Here is a 24,115-nt window from a genome sequence, read left to right on the forward strand (position 1 = left end):
GATCTTCTTGCAGAACAAATTGCTGAGCATTGCACCAGCGATTTGGGGCTCTGGAAATGGTTAAAGGGGAAATTGGCCTGTGAAGCCTGGGTTGGCTGCAGTCTCTGAATCAAAGTTGGCTTATAGCCAGTGTCTTTCCTGTTTTTGTGTGGTGGTAGAATGAAAACCATAGGGCACTCTTAAAAGGTCAAGGCAGATCTCGCCATGTGACAAAACCTTTAGAAACCCAATTCTTATCTCAGGTATCGGATGGTGCATTCGTATTTCACTAGAAGAATAAAACGAGCAGGTGACAAAATTGCAGTTTTGCTTCTTATTTCTCCAATGAGACGTTTGCAATATTGAGACATTTTAATTAAACAGTAAACTATTCTGTTAGTTTGTTGATTCTCTTTCTCTTCCAATTGACATTGGTAATCTGCAACCCTCACTTATGTTTTATCTTTTAACTATTACTGTATGTGCGTTCTTCCCATTTCTGAAACTTGTGATGTTAAGAAAACAGCTGTTATTCTTAGGTTGGGGTTGGCACTTTACTAGACTTACTACACTTTACTAGAAAACAACTGGTGTGATGTTCTCCATTTGATAGAAACTTTCTCACTTTCAGTCTCGTGATAGAAATTCATACACCTACTAAATTCAAAACAGCAGTTATTTTTCTCCCTCTCTCTGTTCCCCTCTCTCCCCCCACTCTGTTCCTCTCCCCCACTCCCCCCCCCAACCCACACACACACATGCACACACACACCCTGACCAAATCACTTCAGCTCTTTTACACAGAGAATTTATCAAACTTTCGCTCCAAGTTTTCTCACCCGTCTCTGTCATGTCACCTCCATTTTGGGAACTGAATGGTGATGGTGAGCTGTTTGCATAACGTGCCTTCTCCTAAAGACAACACTCTGCTTTGTCACTTCCACATGACTCTGCATTTTGTAAAGCCGGTCTGGAGACACTGAACAAACTGAGTGGATTTGTTAGCAATCTGTGCCTGCACAACTGTGACCCAATTAATTGTTTTTCAGAAGTGCCTAATCTTGGCCCTTTCTCCAGACTAACATTAATATTCACACTTTGTGCTCTTTTGTCTGGTCCGTAATGTTTAGCATGTATGTGGGATTTTGTGTAGTGTAATTTTGAACAGAGATTTTCCCGTTACATTTTGAGATGCGATTTGAAGCTGTTGAATGGGGCTGAAGGGAGGAACGAAGATGGAGAGAGAGAAAAATAAGAAAATCCAATAGCTTCAAAAGCTTAAAATAGAAATATAGATAAATCCAAAACTGCGTTTGATAAATTGTCACTAAATGTAATGGTAATTCTCACAATACAACTTCAATTTACAAATAAGTCGATTTCTTTTGTTGCCATCATAGATATGATTGTATTTGTTTAGACTAATACTTTATCTCTGTGAAGAATCTTATATAACACAGTGTGAACCAGTGTTATTTTCCTTTCAACTCATTAAGACACAAATTTTCTTATCTTATCAGTCATCACTTTTGGTGACTTATCAGAGTCTTATGTTCTTGCCAGGGGAAAATTATGATGTCATGGTACATTTACTGAAAAAATTACTTGTCGATACATGAGCATTGCTGATCATATCATACCTCAAGATTTTTTATATAAGTTGTTAGCAGTCCGTTCTCTAAGCGGAATAGACTCATTTGTGGTGGCTGCACTGTGCTTCCCCGGTCATTTAACTCGCTGCTTGTCTCTGTGTAATGCAAAGCACGTTCTGCATTACTGTAAAATGTATTTTTTAGCAGCACTAATAATCCTTTTGGTTGATATTGTGCCTTATGATGTTGAAACACCTCAAAGCGCTTCACAAAGTTTCTGTAAACTGTAGCGACTGTATATTTATAGGCAAATGCAGCAGCCAATTTCAAAGCAATGCTCACAAATGGCCAAGGAATGAATGACCAATTTTATCTGGGTAATATTGGCCAGGACATCCTTTTCTTTTCGAATACTACCATGGAACTTGAACATCTGTGTGAACAGACAGATTTCCAGACCATGGTTCATCTCATCCAACGGACTGCATCTCTGACAATGCACTGCTCCTCCAGCACTGTGCTGAAGTGTCAGTTCAGACTGTACCTCACCTGATTCCAGATTGACCATTGGTATGGTGAAACCACCTTGAGGAGGTTATCAAAACATGGATTCAGCTTCAATTCTGGCTGTAGTTCAACCACAAATGGTGTGATGCTAACAATCAAATTGAATTTGAGAAATGCAGTGGATTGCTTACTTCTAATGTTAGAAAAGAGTCGACCATCTTGGAAGCTGTTTTCTACCATAATAAATTGGAATTTTGTTTCCTGTGAGCAAGAGACTGGTTTCGCTTTCCATTAGAGTACAGGATGAATGAGGTAATATCACTCTCACTGTCCCTTTGCACTGCTTTTAAATCAGCTACTGACAAATGCTGATTTATTTGCAGCATTAAAATACTAATGTTCTCAACAGACACTCTTGCATGTTCTTTAGTTGCCTCTAGAACCACTGATCGCATGTAATGGTGAGTCTCTAGTTGCAGGCTCTCTAGCATTTAACTGATGGTGGAGTTGTTGAGTTTGTGTGAGGACTACTCTGTATGACTAAGTTGAAAAGAGGTTTTAGAGAGCACCTTATAGACACGTACCTGGTGGTGAATGGGATACAGAAGGTATATCCAGAACGGTGCTTTTGTTCAAGAGAGCAGGACAAAAGGGCACAGGCATTATTTGTGCTCCTGATGAGATGACTGAGGGTTAAACTAGCTTCTGATGTGTGCTCTGCCATTACTCACTTGGTATTCCTGGCACAGTTGTTTGTTTACTGTGACCTTCAAGTTTCCTAATCAATGTGCCCATCCCGATGCTGGATTTGGATGCTATGTTGCTGTGGTGCATTGATTTATTGAGATATTTATTCTACCCACAGGGAAAGCACTTTTCCACTTGAAAACCACCCTCTATTCTCTGTAAACTCAAGTATTGCAGTGAATTTGAGTGCTTGCTATATTAAATTGTGACCTTATAACACATCATAGTATCCTGTGGAACAAAATAATTTGATTGATGAGTCTGCAGTTTGTATTCGCAGCCTTACAATAATAATAATAATCCTTGCATTTGATATAGCCCCTTATCACGTCTTCGAGACATCTTAAGGTGCTTCACAGAATATGCTGCAAAGAGAATTGACTGTATATTTTGTGGGTGAAACACAGCGGTCAATTACACACAGAACCAATTACACACAGCAGCGTCCCCCAAACAGCTGTGGATTGAGTGACCAAATGATTTTTATTTTTATTTTTGAAGCGATTGTTACCCCTGGAAAAGCAATCCGCCAATCAACTAACAACCAAATTCCTACTTATTGCTAGGTAAACAGAGGCGTGTGGAATAAGGAAACTTGCCTAATGTTTTGCCCAATCCGGGAATCAAACCCAGATCCTCTGCCTTGCGAGGCGAGTGCTCTAACTACTGAGCTACTTGACTCTGCCTTGCCCTTAACTGTAAAAAAAACAACTTGGAATTATATACTGTCTTTCATATAAGATAATTTCTAAATTCACTTTACAGAGTGGTTTGTAATATAATGTGTGTGTGTGTTTTGGGAGGTGAGTGGGGGAGAGTTAGGAAGGAGATGGTTGAAAGATTGGTCAAAAAGTTAGTTTTTTTTAAGAAAAAGTTGTGAAACCAGAGAGGAAGGTTTCAGGACAGAATGATGCAAGTGCTCCAGTCTGTTTAATTGTGGTCATGTGATCTCCAGTTTGGTAACTGTCTGTCTTTGGGGTCTGTCGAAGGTAAAACATTACATCATTCCACTATTATCCATGTTGGTTGCCGACAGGCAGCTGAGCGTAGATTGATCTCCTGTTTTATTAACCAGGGATGTGTTTATACAGTGTTGACATAAGTATATTGTGTACCTTGTGGCAGTGGGGTGGTGAGCTTGTGTATTGGTATGGCACCATTCTGACATACCATCCCATAACTACTCGCCCCAGGTCTCTCCAGTTTTATGCGACTGTTATTGTTATCAAATGGACATTAGATTAATTTAGCAGCACAGAGAGACAAGCGTCTGTAATGTAACAATCCACTGAGTTATTTTAATCATTCACGGCATGGTTGTTTGAAGTGCGTCATTAGTGCTAGGCGAAGGGCGACTGTGTTCGCCTACAAAAAAAATCCAATTTTGCTTGTGAGTTTTGTTTCAGAGATTTTTTTGAGTCACCATCAAGGTCCCTCCTATCGATGCCATCGTAACTGGACCACTAGGAAAATGGCAACAAATACACCTCTAAGGAAATGGGTTGTATTCCCTGACCCCCTGCTTGACTATTTTGGTATTTGGACAATTCTTTTTGCTTTCTGCTTCAGATACAAGACAAGTTCAATATTTGTCTATATGGGCCTTCTCCCATCCATTCCCTTCTTTCTTCACCCAGGACTACTGGGGATATGAATTGGATAATAGTCCAATTCTGGGTGACAGGAAATTAAATAAAATGTTTACAGTCATTCCCAGCTTCCTATAAATTGTATGACAGAGATGAACAGAAATGCTAACATACTTCAGTCCACAACTGTATACTTCTAACTGGATACAATTTTTCTTTTGGTTTCCAAAATTCCGCTTTGGATTTAGGCTTCAATGATTTCTCTCCTCCATTGTAGATGAAACTGTAAAACAGTCACCAATTCTCGAGTACGAACTTCAATTTAAAAAACATATAATTGGGAATTGGGCTTAACTTAATTAATCAGTTGTTTTTTAAATAATAGAAATTCTTCAGGTAGTTTTTTTTAAAAACATGAGCCAATTCCACATAACTTTATGGATTGTTTGTGAGACACTGCTGTGTACAATTAGCTGCTGCATTTTGCCCACAAAATATACAATCAAGTCACTTTACAGTGTACTCTGAGAAGTGCTTTGAGGCGTCTCAAAGACATGATAAGGCGCTATATCAAATACAAGGGTTATTAATATTTAATAACTGATAACCCAAGGTTATCAGAAGTAAGGTATTGTTAAATGTAATTCGTAGTCTGTTGTGCTCATCCATGAATTTGTTTGACAAATGGCGGCTTGTGGCTGATTATTTTCACCTTGATTCTCATTTGTGGGTCTGGAGAATAGAGGAGAACGTGTTCTCAATTGTTATCAAATAAGTTCACGATTGTTTATTTTATCAATCTTTGCAGCGCTCCAAGACTCTAACCTGTGTAAAGGGAGCTTCATAAATGCAAGTTGTTGTTGTTTACTTTTTAAAGCATGTTAATGAGTTTTCCAGTGGTTAACTGACTGCATTAGTAATGTTTCCTGCTGCTTTAATGAGTCCCTGATCGCTTCGGATGCTTGTCAAGGTGTTTGTTATGCTGACCACTGATTTAGTGTTTGTTTGTCAGAGCATGGGCTAAACGTTGGTAGTGTGGCATTCCATTCCAACACCTCGACATATGCCACAAATGCCTGTCAAAACACTATTTATTTTTGGAGCTATTTTATGGGATTATCTTTAGAATGAATCATTAGAAAAAAAACATTTAGATAGAAGTTGCATGATATACTGGATTATTGTGAGATGTTTGCCAATGTACATGGTGCACAACATAATAGGATTAGTTGGATGGTTGGGAAGCCAGGCCATACCCCCAATGAAGAATGACTTATCAGTGATGTCCTGCTGCATTGGAGTTCAACAATGTGTTGGAAACGAATGTTGACATGTGAATAACCCTGTGGAGTCTCTTGGATCAGAGAGCTAACCAATCCGCAGACAGACTGGATTAGGAGGGTGTAAATGGTGTTTTTACATCACTCTGTTGACCAGTGGAAGGTGAACCCACTACTGCACACACAGAATGATCCAAGCGGATAACAAGAAATAGGCACTGATAGCTTGTGGTGCATGTGCTTCACAGCGTCATTCACAGACAAAATGCTGAGGGTTAGTTTTCACTGCTGCCTTAAGGATACGGAAAAGGAGCAACAGGAGTATTCTCTTCCTCTTTTACAGCATGGTTTTAAACAGGTAAAATCTTAAAACATGCCACACTGTATTTCACAATTTCTATTGTACTCACTGAGCTTTTGATAAGGGATGTTATCAAAGTTGTTGGAATGAATTTTTTTGATCAAAATTATGAGTGTGTTTGCTCTTCTCCGAGCATCCTTCAGTTTTCACCTGAACTGAAAGCAATTTAAATGTGATGATAACAATAACCATAATAATCCTTGAGTTTGATATCATGCCCTATCACATAGTTGAAATGTCTCAATGATTACCAAGGATGTGAAAATGAATATATTTAATTATTTAATAATAACAATCCTTGCATTTGATATAGCGCCTTATCACGTCTTCGAGACGGCTCAAAGCGTTTCACTGAATGTACGGTAAAGTGAATTGACTGTACATTCTGTGGGCGAAACGCGGCAGCTAATTGCGCACAGCAGTATCCCACAAACAGTTGTTGATTGAGTGACCAATTTTTTAAAACTTTTTTTTGAAGAAATTATTACCCTCTGGAAAAACGATCCACCAATCAACTAACAACCAGGTTCCTACATACTGCGAGGTAAATAGAGGCGTGTGAAGTAAGGAAACTTGCCCAACGTTTCACCCTACTGGGAATCGAACCCAGGACTCTCACTTGCGAGGCAAGTTCTCTAACCACTGAGCTACAGGATCCCTATTAATGTGGTGTTTGTGAGCATGACTCTCAGCCCAGTGAAACTGAGAGAGCAAAATAAAATCTAATACCTATGAAGGGATTAAAAAACAGTGGTAGTTTCTCCTGCTGTTAAATGTTGACGGAAAGCAATACTATGTGAAATAGTGGACTGTAGGCAGTAGATATTTGGTATAATTAATTTTGTGCGTTATACGATAATCTTTTCCATCAACCCCCTTCCACCTTGATAACTACATGCAGTGAATTTCTGCTTTAGGTGTGCTGCGTGGAAGTAGTATCAGGGAGAGGCTTTCACATAATAATAATAATATAATCATCCTTGCATTTGGTGTAGCACCTTTCACATGAGGAGGAAGTCCCAAAGCGCTTCAGAGGATATATTGTAAAAGGAGTAACTGTATGTTTTGTGAGTGAACGCTCATAAGAAAGCGAAGAACAATTTGATGGACAGTCTCAGCAATTGGCATCTTGAAGCAGTGTTGGGAGAGCTTAAGCACTGTGTGGCTTTCTTCATGCTGGCCTTTGACATACCAAAGAAAAATAAGTTATAAAAATTTGAAGCATGGAATCTGTTGACCACGTGAAAGGCGTTATGTAAATGCTATTTAGTCTTGATATTGTTGTTGTTGTTGTCAGAAAAGAATTCCATACAAGAATGTTTTTAAAGAAAGTGGAAGACTATTTGGTTGATGCTGCAAACATGAGTGTATTTCAGGCTGTTATGGTGGTTGTTGTGACAGTCTATTGAGAGAGAGAGAGAGAGAGTGGGAGAAAACAGTATGCTTTTAAACAAACACCTAGTCTATTTTGTCACCGCTTCCTCTCCCTTAGGGCACCTCAGAAAACAGTAAATATATGAGACGGAAATAAGCGCTTGAAAGATAAACTCATTTTTGATTGATTGTTATGGCCTACTGAGTTAACAATTACTGGTGCCCACACAAGCACTTGGTAATGAATGGTGCCCACACAGGCACTAGGGTTAATGGTGCCCACACAGGGACTTGGGTTAATGATGCCCACACAGGGACTTGGGTGCAGGAGAGATCAGAAAGTTTAGTAGCAACACTGAATTTATGAAGCTTCCAGCCACAGAGCTGATCATCTTGTGAACAGTAATCACCAAACAAATCTGCCTCTTCTGTTTCTCATTGTTTGACTATAAAAGTTTGAGTGTAGCCAGACTGCATTCTAAATCTGTCTTTATGTATGATACTTCCCTTACAAGTTCATGACGCCAGCCTGGAGTTTGTGTTATTGCAGTCTGGAAGCCACTCTGGTATTGTTTTGGTGTCATTCTGCCATTCGGTTGACTGATCTCACCCACTGTGTAAACATAGCAGGTTTCAGTTTATTCTGTTATAAACCACAACCATTTTTTATTTACACTGGAACAGCTTTTGCTTCCAAGAGTACATTTTGTGCAACAATTTGTTTTGAAATGATTCAAGGCAGTGAGAGGTGTGTCTTTCATTAGAGTTTCTCTCTATTCCACATTGTAAAAAAATTGTTTCTGTGGTCAGAGATGACATTGCTATTAGACGTTGGACTTTTCTTTTTCATATTGAACTGTGCTTGGTTTCTCTCTTGCACCAAGACGGTGCAGATGATCCTTTCAATAAAGAACTGTACTGAAATTGTACATCATTCAAACAGGAGAACTGTGTCTAGTTATTTACTGTTGTGTTCATATTTTAGCATCCTCCTGACGAGAAAGTGCTATACAAATGTAATTTGTTGTTGTTTTAAACTGAGTCTAAAAAGTGGCAAAGGCTCTATGGCATTGATCTTGTATCTTTTCAAAAGATATTTACTGAATCTTTTTGTGAACACCAGTCAAGCACGGGATTCAAATACAGCCCCGTGCATAGAAGTTCTATGAATTATGCAGTTACTAGATTGCCTGCAGCTTTCATTCCATGGAAAATAAGTAACTTGAATATGTATTCAATGTTAGTTTTGTTTATTTTACCGGTATCACTCTACTTTGGAAGAGATGTTAAACTGAGGATCCCATGGCACTATTTGAAAAGAGAAGAGAGTTTCTCCTGGTGTCCTGGCCAACAATCCCCAGAAAAAAAATTGGTCATTTCACTTCATGGTTGTTTGAGGGACACTGTTGTGCACAAATTGGCCGTTGAGTTCACCTACAAATACACAGTCACTACATTTTATAATAAATCCTGTGAAACATGGAAGGTTGCTATGTCAAATGCAAGCATTATTATTTATTATAACTCATGTACTGTGGGACAAACTGTGGGATTCCTAACAATCACAGGACAAACGTGCATTTAGTGATCTGTGACAACCCAGTGAATTGCAATTATTTAACAACTACATACTCCCGTCTTGACTTCATTGTCGTCACATGCTGTTTCATGAAAGTTCATTGACTGTCACACACACTTGAGGGTTTAAGTTTTGTATTGTAAAACAATTTAAATGTTTTTGGACAAAACAGTCCAAAAACACTGTATAGTTTTATATTTGTACTGCCAGGTATAGCACAATAATAACGTTTTACGGTGTGTTTGACGTGGAATGAATATCTAAAAGCACTTTAACAATCATATTAGAGAACACTGAAGAGGAATTCTTAAGAATGTTGACAAAAGCATGGTCAAAAAGATATCATACAATCTTAGGTTGTTTCTATATATTCTCAACAGAATATGCTTAACATCCTTCACTCTTCTTTCTTCCTGCTCCCTATCATAATAGTTAAGTGCTTCAAGATGTTCATTTTAAATAGGAAACAAAAACTTGTTGTAAATATTGAGTTATACCCTGACACTGCAAAGATTTATGTTGTAGAAGGATTTCTTTTGAAGACTGAGAGAGAGGAAGTGAGGCAAAAAAATGTTGGAATTTAGACTTGCTTACTTGCTTTGTGCTGTATTTATGATTGAGAGTACTATTTGGAATTGCCCATTGTGTTCTTGCGTTTATGTTTTGAAGTATGTTCTTGTAACTACTTATTTTTTAAAGAGAGGGTCTGTAGCAGTCCTTAAGATTAAGTGAAGCACACCAGAATAGCACAGCAGGAAGCAAACTGCAGTCTGCCCTCTCCTTTGGGATTTTATTTCTGTTCTAATGAAAGTGATCATTGTGACAAACGAGAAACCCGAGCTGTTGTGGCATATGGTACAGTTACCGGTCTTCAAAAGCTTTTTTTGATTTCCTTGCCTTTTGACTTGAAATGCTTCACTGTTTCTGTTGGTCGATGTAAAGCAATCCTTTGGGTTTTCTAAGTGTTTATCTTTATGCATTCATTATTTAAAAAAAATACGATTAATACATACCAAGTAAGTAGGTACAAGTATGTCAGTGAAAAAATTGGTATCTTCATAGATGGTAATGGTCTCAACACTGCATAGTTAAAAATTAGCCTTTATGTGGACATGTTTCCAGATAAACCGAGTTTCTGATGACTGAAATACCTCATGTTTCTTAGCAATCATGGTAAAATTTAAGACCATCAAAACTTAAAATGTTTAAGAACGTTGTCTTAAAATTTAAGATTGTGCATGGTTTGAAAAAATTTTCAATTGAGTCTTAAATTAAATTCAGGTTAAGGCCGAGACTGTGAGCAGTGTTGGGCCTCAGGTTGTCTGAAATGGAACACCCTTCACTCACCTGTGGCTGGGGTGTTTAAGGTAATACTATTCCCTCCTCTTTGATTCCGAGCTGGCTCAGCACACCTAAGTTTCCATTTTTCTTTTTTAAAACTGAAAATGCAAACTTGTGTTTGAAGTTCAAATTCTAATTTGAAGTTCATTTCCTTTTTACCTCTTCCTTTGCAGTCATATGAGTAAAGTTTATTATTTCATGTGGAAGAACGACCCAGACGGGATTGTGACTGAGTCCTGGAGAAAGGGGCACTGCAATGTTTTTAAACTGGAGTGGGCAGCCTATTTAGTTGAGGCACCATTTATAGCTAGGGTGGAGCTGTCCTTTCCACTGTAGTAAAACCTTGATGACTTGTGTTTGGTGTTATTGATTGCTTTGGTTATTGGCTCCAGACTGGCAGCAAATGCTTTGAACTGCATTTTCCAGGATGATTCCCCACGGTGCTGCACTTCAGGCTGCGAGGAATGCAGGTGGTATGATTGCCCAATTAGGAAATGAAAGGACTTTTTAATAATGGTGTAAATGATGTCCTCATTCACTGACCACTTTTGCTTTGTTTAAAGAGCGGCTGCTGATCTGTTTAGTGCCTGTACTTCAGCGTTACTTTGCCTCGTTCTGAAACGTGCAGTCTGACTGTTGCAAGACGTTTTCATGACTGCACTGAACAGGCTTGTGTATTATTACAGCTCAAATTTCTCCATCGTTGGATGAAATACAGACTGATTAAATACATTAAATCTTGCAATTTACCCTGAAGGCGTTGCCCATAATTGCTGTACTGTAATTACAAAAGTACAAAGAATGTGCTTGGGGAGGGGAGGGAGGAAAAAGAGTAGGTTTGTGTGCTATATAAACTTGTCTTTATAAAACTGTCTTATTGCAATAGCATTTGGATGATGTTAAGTAGAACATTACTCTTCTGAATTTCAGAATAGAAATATTCTTTGCTTGTCCAGAATAAGTCAGACAAATTTACTTCTGTCTAATATCTTCACTTCTCTGTGTTTGTTGCTTCTCCTTGTGCTATTCCCTAGCGATAGCTGCCGAGCCTAAATAGTAGACAGAGCCTGATCAGAGTGCATAAAAGCAGTCTCCCTGCCTACTCTACCCTCAACTTGGCTTCGCCTCTTAACAGTCGCCCAAGATCAGGAACATGCTGTGTGAAGGGGCTGGGGGCAGAGGGAGAAGGGATGTGGGGGAATTAAATCACTCTTTCCTGCACTCTGTGGTGCATAGACTGTTTGATCAAATCAGTTGTGGATTAATTTACTAGTTTGTGCAAGGTAGAACATGATTGCTAGTTTGTGCAAGATATTCCTGTTTTGCAGTTTTTTCCTTATATTTTCTCGAAAAATTATTTGCACGAATTTAAATCTAATCCCTTTTTGAAATAAAAAAAACCTTGCATGTTTTATAGTTGATTCTTTTCCCCAACTCCCTTGCCCTGCAATACAAACAGTACAATGTGATCCTGGACTGTCCATCACTTTCTGAGTGAAATGATCATTTGGAGATTACATTTGGGTTCAGATTCTAATAGTGGATGACTATGCTTTAATCAGGCTTGAATCGGTGTGATTCCATCTTTGACAAAACTGTAAAAATAGCTGCTGGTCCTGTCTGCTTAAACACATTTTTTCTGTATTTGGTCCTAGGCACAAGGTTTAAACTGTGAGCGTGTGTGTATGCATGGGGAGAAACCTACCTTTTGTAAGGTGACAAAATGTGGGAACTTTTATTTCAAAAAGTAGTTTGCTGGTTGCTCCTTCAAAACCTAAAGCCAATGAAAGCAAGATCTCTGCTTTTGGTTAATTGACGCTTTGTAGCTCCTGCCTTGGGTTGCTTTTTCTGGCATTTTCCTGCAAGAACGTAACTAGCCTTTGTGATTTTAGTTGCTTGTAATGATTGTTGTTCTTTTCCTGATTAGCATCTGGACCTGGCTCAGGCGTCATAAAAGAAAGGGGCCATACAGTTCTTCATTCAGATTCAAGCTTAAAATCAGCTTCCTACAGAGTTAAAGGCTTACCTTATTTCCCCTTCTCTCCCCCAAACACCAAATCTAAGAATAGAAAGAAAAGGGACAAATCATTGATGGAGACTTCACATGTAAATGATGGCTGCCTATTACATAGCATGTCATGACCTCCAGCCCTTTTACCCTGAAGAAATACCAGACTCTTCAATGATGAAATGAAAGTAATGTATGGAGGAAATACTTGAAAGTGCTCCGCTCCTCTTGCTTTTTCAGATGTCTTCTTTGGCAGCAATTACTTTCCCACATTTAGCTTGGTAAACATAAGCTCCACATCCTGTTTTGAAGAGAAAATGCCCAAACCACGGTAATTAATGTGGAGTTTATTGAGCAAGTCTTGCATCATTTTTCTTTTGCTAACCTCCAGCAATGAGTGCTTTTTAAGTGTGTTACTGGTAAACATTAGAACATGTTAAAATTTCCCCTTTTGTTAGTCTTTAAGTACTTTTGCTTCTGATCTGTCACAGTGCTCTTAGGATTCAAAGCGATTTCTCTCAGTGTTGATTGGGATTTTTGGGCAACACAAAAATATTACTAGGAAAGATTTCAAGTACTTTTTTTTAAATAGAAAGAGCTGTTTGCCAAACTTTAAATGTATTTGCCTTGACAGAGGCAAGGTGCTAGTGTTTTCAAAGCCTTTTCAGTTTTCAGAAGGGAATTTCTCCCAGTGTCCCAGCCAACAATTCCCTGAATAAAATTGATCATTAGTTTATTAGTTGTTCATAGGATCCTGCTGTGTGCAATTGGGCTGCTGTGCTTAAAATATACACAGTCACTACACTTTTTTGTAAATCCTATGAAGTGCTTTGAGATGACCCCTGATGTAAAAGGCACTATACTAATGCAAGGATTATTATTGTATTATTTATTGCTTAACTAATTTAAAGCAATAAAATTTGTTTTGTTTTGTAGGTGAAATGTGTTCCCACTCTTATTTAAGATATGAATAGTCTTTCTGTTGCTTTGTATCCATACTGGAACAATGTCAAATACCTTTCTCTATTAAATTTGATAGGTCATCGGTTTGCTCACATTTATCCACTTTCTCCAGATCCTTCTGAGTTTGTGATCGTAGATTTGCATCATCTGCAAATTTAAAGATTTTGTCTCCAAATCAATTATTATATTTAAGGCCATCTATCCCATGGACCTGAATCGTTCTAGAATATAGGCTTTCTAGATTTCAGGTAATTTTGTTTTTGGTCAGCCGGGTGTCTGACACGTGCGGAAACCTATCACTGTGCTTAAGAGTATCCAAACCAATCTGAGGTTTCCATGCATCCCACCTACACATGGAAATCTCAGAGATAGATTGTTGGAATGGAATGCGCACTCTCTCCCTGGAGGGACACATCTGCTTACCCAATTCTGGAAAGTATTAGGCGCAGTTTAGCAAGAGCCAAGGCTTGGGGACCTCACCCTTATTTGGGTGTCCAAGTAAATAACATCCACCATCTCGCCTACCAGCTCTGTGATTCCGCAAAGAAATTCAATATATTTAACGAATAAATGAGCTGGGACACTAGTATTGTCGAACAACGTAGGCATTTACAGTAAAGTTGATATTCTAGAATTTCATAATGTGTTAGTGAGATTGCAAAAGAGCTCAAATATTAATCACCTTGCACCAGAGTTTTTGTGAGCTGGCATAAGACGAGGTTCTCCATATAAGTTTAATTTTACGTCCTCAGATGCTTTTCCTGAACCTACCATTTAGATTTTTCCATTGAAGTGCTTTTTCTATCCCAGTAGATGCTTTTTTTTAATGCTTTTATAAAACAACGACTGTTGGCACAGGCATGATGGGTTGAATGACTTCCTTCTGTGCTTTAATATTCTATGATCCCATTGTCTGTTTGATTTCTTGATCTCAGCCTAGTTGTCTACAACAACAGGTTATAAAAGGGGAGAAGAAACCATGGCATTGGACTTATTCAAGACACAGCTTGATGCTGTAGTAAGAGAACATTAAGATTGGCATTCTGGAAAGATGAGATCAGATGGCTTTCATTGAACCTCTCTTATTTACCTGAACACTGTTCCCATATCTGCTTTTGCTCTGACACAAGCAGCTCAGTTGTCTATCATTAAAGTTAAAACAAACTGAAAATAATATATTTTATACTGAAGGAGAGAGACAAATATTAGAGAATTTATTGCCAACCGATATATAACCAAATTTGAGCCCAACTAATTCCAAACATAATGTTTCACTTGTTATGAAATAGCAGTAATACAGAACTAAGAAGTTAGGAATGTCAGTGTATTTATATTCAATCTACAATGTCTCTCCTAGATTATATTGTTTCCATTATATCCACCACTGGACAGGAATCTTTAAGTCAATATATCCTGTATAAATATCCTTAATGAATCCATGAAACTCTTATAAAAAACTTTTCTCACCAGCTCTGCAATACTTTAAAATCCATCTCATCTTGCTTTCTTTATTTTCTCTCCTTAAACATATCTGGTTGTTTTCATTTTAATTTCCTTCCTTCCCACATCCCTCCCTCAATACTGTCTACACTTTCCTGTGTTTTTATACCTGAACAAAAGTCATCACTTTGACTGGTATATGAAATTAAAAGGACTCCTTTATATTAAATATATTACTGTTTCCCACAAGTTCATTTTGTTTCATTCCCAGAATAGAAAAATGTGGGTGTGCTCATATTACTGTACTTTAATTAGTCCACTTTGATTTTGTATGTACAATTACCTTTAAAATAACTGATTTTGTGCTCCACTTACATTGGCAAGTGAAATTATGGAGGCCGCGTGGATATTGAAAAGCTGATATCGTCAGAAATCTGGAAATGCACACTTTATAACAACTACTACTTGCATTTATATAGTGCCCTCCATGCCGGTCTGCATCTCAGAGCATTTAACAATGGTGGAGCCCAAGGCCGAGCCAGGGGGAGGGAGAAGGTAACCATGGTCGAAAAGGAAGGCCTACAATAATCCTCACATTACATACAGCATCTTTCGCACCTGGAGGACATATCAAAGCGCTACACAGAATTTTATTGTGAAATGTAATGACTATGCAGTTGGTAACACTATAATCTCTGATTGCACGTGGAGTTCTGTGGTTGGAGCATTCGCCTCGCAATCGAGAGACCTGTCCACACGCCTCTGTTTACCAAGCAGTAAATAGGAACCTGGTTGTTAGTTAATTTGCAGATTGTTTTCAAGGGGGCTAATAATCCCTTCAAAGTAAGTAATAATAATATGGACGCTCAATCCACGACTGTTTGTGGGATCCTGCTGTGTGGAATTGGCTGCCGTATTTCACCCACAAAATATACAGTCACTACACTTTACAGTACATACTCTGTGAAATGCTTTGAGACATCTCGAAGACATGATAAGGCGCTATGTCAAATGGAAGGATTATTATTCAGAACAGTAAGGGTTCACACCCCACTTCGGGACTTTGTGTTCATAGTGAAGGCTGGCAGCCCAGTGCAGTGCTGGGGGAATGCTGCATTGTCAAAGGTGCTTTGAATGAGATGCTTGAACCCATCTGCCTATTCAGATGGATCTTAAAGAATCCATGGTACTATTTGAAAAGAGAAGGAGGGTTCTCCCAGTGGGATGGCCAACAATTCCCTAAATAAAATTAGGCGTTCACTTCAAGGCTGTTCATGGAACTTTGCTGTGTGCAAAATTCACTGCCACATTTGCCTACAACTATACAGTCACTATGCTACTACCATGTCATTGAGACATCTCAAAATAGAAGTGTTTTGAGATGTCTCGATACAAATGCAAAGATTATTTATTTTTATTGGATTTAAGATCAGGACCCATAAATTTAATGGCAGTGTCTTGCACTTACCAAACATGGGATTGTGGGATTAACTCCATCACGAAATGTACTTTTATAGTTCAACTTACTGGCCTTCCCAACTCTTTATGTAGAACCGCACCAAGCTCTGTGACCCCATCACACCCACTCTCGCCCGGTTCCACTGGATCCCCTTCCCTCAGGATCAAGTTCTCGTCCTCACTTTCAAAGCTCTTCATGGGCTTGCCCTCTCTGACCTGCTAACCCCTTATCAACCGGTCTGCTCCCTCCGCTCAGCAGGCTCCGGCCTGCTCCAGAGAGGCTGAAGTCCCGCCTGGCCCTCCCCACCATCGGTGGTCAGGCCTTCAGCCTCTCTGCCCCCACCCTCTGGAACTCCATCCCACAATCGCTTCACCTCCCTCACTTCCTTACCTCCTTCAGGGCACTCCTCAAGACCCTCCTCTTCGACCATGTCTTCAGCCGCCCTCTCTGCCCTCCACCCTCCCCCCACCACCGCTTGGGTCCTAATTCCTGACTGCTCGGCATCTTGGAATGTCCTCCCAAGAAAAGTGCTTTACAATTGTAATTTTGTATTGCATTGTATTTGTATTGATAACTAAAAGTTTCTTTGAATTGTATTTTATTTTGGGACCATGCAGAAAGACCATAGTATCTTTTCCAGTACTAGACATTCATACATTTTTAAGACTGCAAATGGGTTCCGTATTTTGTGTGTATCTGACAGTTTTTTTGTGTCTGACTAGATTGCATATTTATGTTCCTAATTTTTTTTGTTATTTAGTTTCAGAAATCGCTTCACTTGGAATTTGAAATCGTGATTGTAGCTTTAAAAATATAAGTCTATTTTTGTCTGATTTCAGAAGCAGTATTTATTATGCAAGCAAATAATAAATCAGTGGTGCAATATAAACGTTCAGAATGTCTCAACTTTCAATTCCTTAATGCGGTTCAGTTAAAGTCTGTCCAGAAATTCTTTGGCACTGTGGGAAAACATGGGTACTGCTGAGCTTTTGCAGATGTGGGAACAGAAGCAGCAGTGTATGAAATCAGAATGACCGGCTGTTAGTAAAGGGGAAAATTATTCTGTGTGTTGTCTGCCCAACTACATAAGCAATATACTATTTGTTGCTTTGCATTCTGTAAGGATTAGTTAAATAACAGCTGATACCTTGTCAAGGGTTGTTTTATATTATATTCATATGTATAACACCATTCACTTGGGGAGGACTTCTCAGGGTGCTTAATATTGCTGGAAGGACATTCAAGCTGGGAATGGAAACTAAGTGAGGGAGTGGGGGGGGCAAGGTAGGACTGCAAATGGCTTCCATATTCTGTGTGTATCTGACAATAGCGGGACTTCAGCCTCTTTGGAGAAGGCCAGAGCCTGCTGAGCGGAGGGAATGGGCAGGTTGATAAGGGCTGAAAGCGCGGTCAATGAGGATGTTTTGAGATGCCTTGAACAATGGGATAGTGGAAAACGAGTAGAGGGACTCTGGGATGGAGTTGCAGAGAGCAGGGTCAGAATGGCTGAAATGATGGTGGGGTCGGCTATTAGGGTGGGGAACATGAAGCAGGCTAGTGATTGCTGAGTTAAGGTAGCGTTCTGAGGTCTGTAGGGTTGAAAGAAGTTACAGAGATGCGGTGGGGCAAGACTGTGGAGGGATTTGAGGATCCTGAACTCGATTTGATGAGGGATGGGGAGCCAATGGAGTCGTGCGAGGATGGGGTTGATAGACTCATGGAGTTTGGCGTTGTAGAGGACACGGGCTGCAGAGTTCTTGATAGTCTGCCACTTGTGTAGGGATGCGTTGGGGAGCAAAGTTTGTCAAGCAAAACGTTGGCCTATGCCAACACATGATACAAGTAATCCTTTACATCTTGTATAATCAACATCTCATAGGATATCAGAAAGGGTGTTAGGGTCACTGGACTGGTTTGAGAACCCTCTTGATGCTGCAATGGGTATTCTGAAAGGATGAGATCAAATGGGCAGAAGGGTCTTCTTCATTCATGCCTGACCCTATTTCTGGTTCTGAACTCCCAACTATTTGTCTCATAAGTATGTCTCTCAATCTTTTTTCATGTATTTGTTTATATTTTTAAATATCTATTTATATTTTGTTTCAATGACCTCCCCAAGCCCATTTATTTCCCTTTGTGTACAATAGTTTTCCACAATGTCCCTTCTTACTTTCTAATTTTAAATTGTGCCCCCCAATTAGTTTGCTCTGTATCATTATCACTTTATGGCCCATTTATACTGAACTGTACAATTAGTGATGTTTTTCAGTTTGTTCAAATGAATGCAGTTTTGTTGTTCTACAGTTCAAATGTTGAGCTTTATTAATGGGGGGAAACTGATTTAGATATTGTTTAATACATAATTACTTTGAAAGCTGCAAAGCTTATTTTTAAAATATATTGATTTGATATATATCTTTTTTGATATCTGACCAGTATCCTAAAAGAGCATGTGATTCTGTGTTAGTCAACAATTCACCTCCACACATGTTGCAGGAAAACTGCAGATTTATTTAATGAAGACAATGGCATTCACTGATTGACTGATCAGTACTTTGTCACATGAACTGTTGGAGCAGTTTCTCATTGCAGACAAATACTGACACCACGCAGAGCAGCCCCACATTGCATGGAGACATGCTTTTCCTTTCTGCTGTTTAATTGCAATCCCTTGAGTTTAAACACAGTGACTGAAAAATGCAAGCATTTAGATGTCAGTCTGTGTATTACAGATTCATATTTCAATAATACGATGAAATACTGTTCAAATTTTGGCATGGTATGAAATAAGGAATCTTACCTATTTTCTAATAAATCTTCTAGGTCTAAATTTGCTAATCTAGTACCAAGAATCTCCAAAATGTAATATTTACTGTTAAATCCTATAACTGAGGAATGCAAGATTGTTTCAGCAACACGTTTGCAGAGATTTTCTGTACTTTGTTTCACAGATACACAAGACTCTCTCAGTAGTTTAATTCTGAATATGTAAATGATCATTTTCAACGATATAAATATGTGTTGTATCTTATTAACTTGCTATACCATGTGATTTATTTTTATTTACATAAAATTACATAGAATCTACAGCACAGAAATAGGTTGTCTTGGACCAACTAGTCCTTGTTAATGGTTATAATCCACAGGAGCCCCCCATATCTTTCTATTTCCTTCTTCCTCATGTATGCAGTAACAGACCAACTGTCTGTTTTAACATTAAAACACAAACATACAATATGGGCAGCAATACTTCAAGATTTTTTTTATCTGGGTTAAGTTTAACTTGAATTTCCAAGTTCAATGCAATGTAACTTAAGGTCTGCTTTGAATCATTTAAATGCTTGAGACTGATTTGAAAGAGATCCCTAGCGATGAATTGGACAAGCTTCACTTTAATTTGATGAATGTGTTGGAGCTAAAGATCCCAGCATCACACAGAGAAGGAAAGTGTTCTGACAGGAGAAAAAAAACATGACCAGCATTTGATTAGTGATCACAGTTGAAAAAGACTTTCTGAAAGTTAGTGAAATACTAACACTGGATTCTCGACACGCTATCTACCCTGAGCTCTGAATCTCAGTCCTTGATATAGTTCAGTGTATTCTGCCTGAAGCATTTTTAACGACCAGCACGGCTGCTGCTTGTCTGGTCTCCTGCTGCTTGCTGCCATGTGTTCAATCAGTATTAAGGTTAAATGGACCAGTTACATAATTCAGCAGTCTGAACCCAGTGAAGCTTCAAAATAAACCCTGTTGCTACAGAGCACGTGCGAAGAATATGTAAGTGCTGAACTGTATTTCATACAGACAGGTTAAACTAACCACCCCTTTGGATTCTAGCTGTTTCTTATGGTTCATATATTTGCAGGGAATTGATAGAAAACAGTAACGCTCACATACAGTAGATAGTATTTCCTTCAGGGAAAGAACATTAATAAGGTAGGATGGACAACTACAACTAATAGTTGAAATCTGAGTTCGGTGTAATCTTTTTCTGAGTATATTTTATTTTATCAGTTAAATTGATGTATTGAATCCATCCTGTGTTACTGAAATGTTATCTGCTATTTTAATGCTTTATTGTCGGTTTTAAATGTGAGCTTGGTAAGAAATAAGGAAGGCTGCCTTTTTAGATAAACCTTTCCGGCCGGATTTTACCAATCTAATACCAATAATCTGCCAAGTAATAGAAAGAAAGAGTGTTTTATTTTTTAAATGACCGTTGCAGAATTATTGTTGCTGTTGTATATGTCCAATGGACTGAGAACCATAACTCTATGGCCTGTGCTCTGCTGAGACTTTGGAGCTGTGAAAGGTATGGTGTTGAAGGAGCGGTAAGCGAGAGGGTGTTTTTTTATATCTATATATGAAAGATGTACCATTTGGAGGGCCAGAAGTACGTTTAAAGTATTTAAAAAAATCTAAATGTTTGCAACTTGGCAACTTTTGGAGTTGGGAATTAAAACGTTTTGATGAGGAGTATTGAAACATGGGGACATTTGGAGAAAAGCTTTCAGGATTGCTGCAGCCAGCTGTAATATTGTGTTGGCTCCTGGAAGGTAGCAGTGGAGTTGGGAGAGCACATTGGGGTGCAGGAGGTATCTGAATATATGGTTCCCTGGTGGCTGGGTAACATTGCTGTATTGGGCCTTCAGGGATTTTCTATATTTAACTAGAAAACATTCTACTAACGAGTGTGATTGATGTAAAATAGGCCTGTGAGTTAAGTGACCCACACTGGGACAGAGTGGCAGTAATGAGGAATGGCAATCTGTCAGGCAGGGATCAAAACTGGAAGCACTGGGAAACAAAGAAGTGCCCTTTAATTAAAGGGAGCAGGAGTTGTATTGTTTTTTTTAAACACAATAAAAGAATGCTAAGCTCCCTTAAGACCTTTTTAACCGTGTTTTCGGTTATCGCTCTCCCTCCCTCTCACCACCCCCAGCTCGGGTTCCCAGTCAGTTGTGTGAAACGCTTTGAGATATCCTCCTGACGTGAAAGGTGCTATATAAATGTAAATTGTTGTAGTGTTGTATTAATATCTTCCATGCACAAGTAATCTGGATAAAGTGGGTGACATCACCAAAATGTAATTTGCATTTAGAAGGTTTCACATTTCTGAAACATAAAACAATTTATACCCTAAATTTATACGACAGAAATGGCACATATTTATAGTTCTGATTTGATTGTTAAATAGAAAATGAGTCTTTGGAATGTGGACTGACAGAGCTCCATGTGGAGGTGGGCAATTCAGATTCTCTGCATTCAATTGCTTCCTCAGCTCGGAACTGACAGATACTTAGGACTTTTTGTGCAAAAGATTGGTGCAACTTTTCATGGAGGTTCTGGGTTGCTGATTGGATATGAATCAGTTTTGAAAAGGTGGAGCATAGACTGTTCCCCCTCAGCCAACCAGGTTCACATCTGACAGATGATAGGAACACCCACCCCGTACCATGGAAGGAAAATAGCACCTCAACCTCTGTGGGTAATTAGTAACAGAACCAGTTAAATAAAAAGGCCATTGAAGAGTATATTGGTAAGTGAGCAGGTACGTGAAAGATTCATTATCCTATGGCAAATACTTACTTTTAAGAGCAAGTATTTGCTCCAACGAGTAAGCTCTGGCTAACAAATAGTTTGAAAGAGGTAATGCCTTCCTGTAACTCAGTTTTGCTGAGTTGCTGAGGGTGGGAGGACCCTGGCTGCTATCTGCTCTATACCTTAACTAAAGTACAAAGGGCTTATTATAATTTAAGAAATTGTAGTGTTATTTGTGATAATTGCTGCATTTAGTCAGTAATTAAAAGGTAGGTTTTTATCTGTGATTATCTAGATTACCAGTGTATGGGAACTGCCAGCCAGAGCACAAATGCTCATTTTCTGGAAGAATTGACAGGAAGTTACTCACTAAACTCACAGTGGCCATCAATTTGAATTAGACTATTGGGTATAGCCCAAGCCATGATTGGCCTGCCAAGTGGTTGCAAGGCTTTGTGCTTAACTTGGCTGTTATTTTTTATTGTGATTGGGTATGGGTTTGTGTAAAGAACTACTACTCTAGCATTATAGGCAATGGGATAGCATAGTCTGACAGAGTGTGCACATGGCGTGCCATGAATTAGTCTGTTGCAACATAGGTCTCAAACTGCAATCCAAGAGAGGTGCTTGAGCACAAGACTGGCTGGTTCTGATGGGGAGGGAAACTCGAAAGAGAAGCGTCACCTTGGGATCCCGTGGTACAAAGCCCAGTGGTTGTCTTGATAATAATAAAATAGTAATAATAGTAATAATAATAGCATGTATTTATATAGTGCCTTTCACGTCGGGAAGAAGTGCCACAATGCAATAGATCCTAGCATTTGATATAGAACCTTTCACATTGGGAGGATGTCTTAAAACCTTTCACAGGATTTACTGTAAAATGTGGTGACAATATTTTGCAGGTGAATGTAGCAGCCAGTTTGAGCATGGCAATGTCCCACAAACAGCCATGAATTGTCTTACAGGGACGTTGACAGAGATTTAGGGCTACGTGACTTGTCACACTCTAGCTAGAAGCTTGTATATAGTGCTGGGAGCCCTGTGGAAGATGAAAGGTTGAAAATGTTTTTTTTAATTCTTCTTTTAAACATTTTTTTTGCATTAATGTCCAATTCCTTACCGACTTTTTTTCTTTAGGTTCTTAACCAGGTAAAAATATTTGATTAAAATACAATCACACATAGTGGGGTGAGATGCGCTGACCTACCTTGTATGTAACCCTGTTTTAGTAATGCCTTCCTTTTCTGCCCTCTGCCCCCGCCCCCCCACCCCCTCCTACATACATTCCATCTCAGCTAAGCACTTTGAGACCTTCTCTTATGGGAAACGTACTTTGTAAGTGGAAATTGTTCTGCTCATACTCCGTTGCTCGAGAACGCTCAGTGCTGTTAGTTTCAGAAGTGCATTACTTTTAGAAGATGAAATGGTTGATGGAAGAATGAATTATAAAGTATGTATTAGTTCCATAGTGCACCACCCCACTACAGTGCTGGGGGTGTGGGGGAAACATCCTATAGACCAAGCGTTTACTGAGGTCCTGCCTACCGTTCAGGAGAATGTTAAAGATCCTATGGCACTATTGGAAAAGAGAAGGGATTTTTTACAGGTGCTTTGATCAACAATCCCCCAAATAAAATTTGTCATTCAAATTGTGGCTCTTTGTGAAACATTAGCTGTCATATTTTTCTACAAAACACAGTCATTACAGTTTACTGTATATTCTGTGAAACACTTTGAGACGTCCTCTTAATGCGAAAGGTGTTATTTCAAAATAAGGATGTTATATATATATTATATATATGCATATATATTATATATATATGGGATAAAGTGTGGATCTCGCATAGGATTATAAGACATTCATTGGAAAAATCAGTAAAGCACAATGTCAGAGAATGTCCAATTCATTTCCTTGGCTTTTCAAACTATTTATATATATATAATTTGAAAACCTAATGGGAGATAATAAAACAAAACTATATTCAATGGCTGCAGGCATGCATTTATTGGTTAGATTTATGAAATAGTTATTCTAAATCAGGGTGAATCCGTTCAGAGCAGATGGGGCTCATTTCCTGATATTTGAGCTGTTGTTAACTCCAGCCAAAGTTGAAGGTCTGGATTTCATTAAAAGGACCCCCTGAAGGCATCTTTTCAAATTCCAGAAATAATAATGTTTTTGCTCATAAGGGCAAAAACTTTTAGATGGTGATTCTTGTGTGCAATAAAAGACATAACATGAAAGAAATAATTGCAGGTGACATTAACCATCATTAAGTTTTTTTTCTGCAGTCTATTTAATATTTATACAGGTAATGTACATCATCATGGTGTATTGTATGACATGTGG

The 24,115-nt window shown here is 38.7% G+C and overlaps 1 protein-coding gene across 1 annotated transcript in view; it reads left to right on the forward strand.

Moving 5' to 3' along the window:
- LOC103181200 (tensin-3) overlaps window positions 1–24,115 on the forward strand; it is a 261,229-nt gene that overhangs the window by 17,263 nt on the left and 219,851 nt on the right. The gene's annotated exons all lie outside the window — the stretch shown is intronic.

This window comes from Callorhinchus milii, unplaced genomic scaffold (genome assembly GCF_018977255.1).
Source record: "Callorhinchus milii isolate IMCB2004 unplaced genomic scaffold, IMCB_Cmil_1.0 Scaffold2, whole genome shotgun sequence".
NCBI lineage: Eukaryota > Metazoa > Chordata > Chondrichthyes > Chimaeriformes > Callorhinchidae > Callorhinchus > Callorhinchus milii.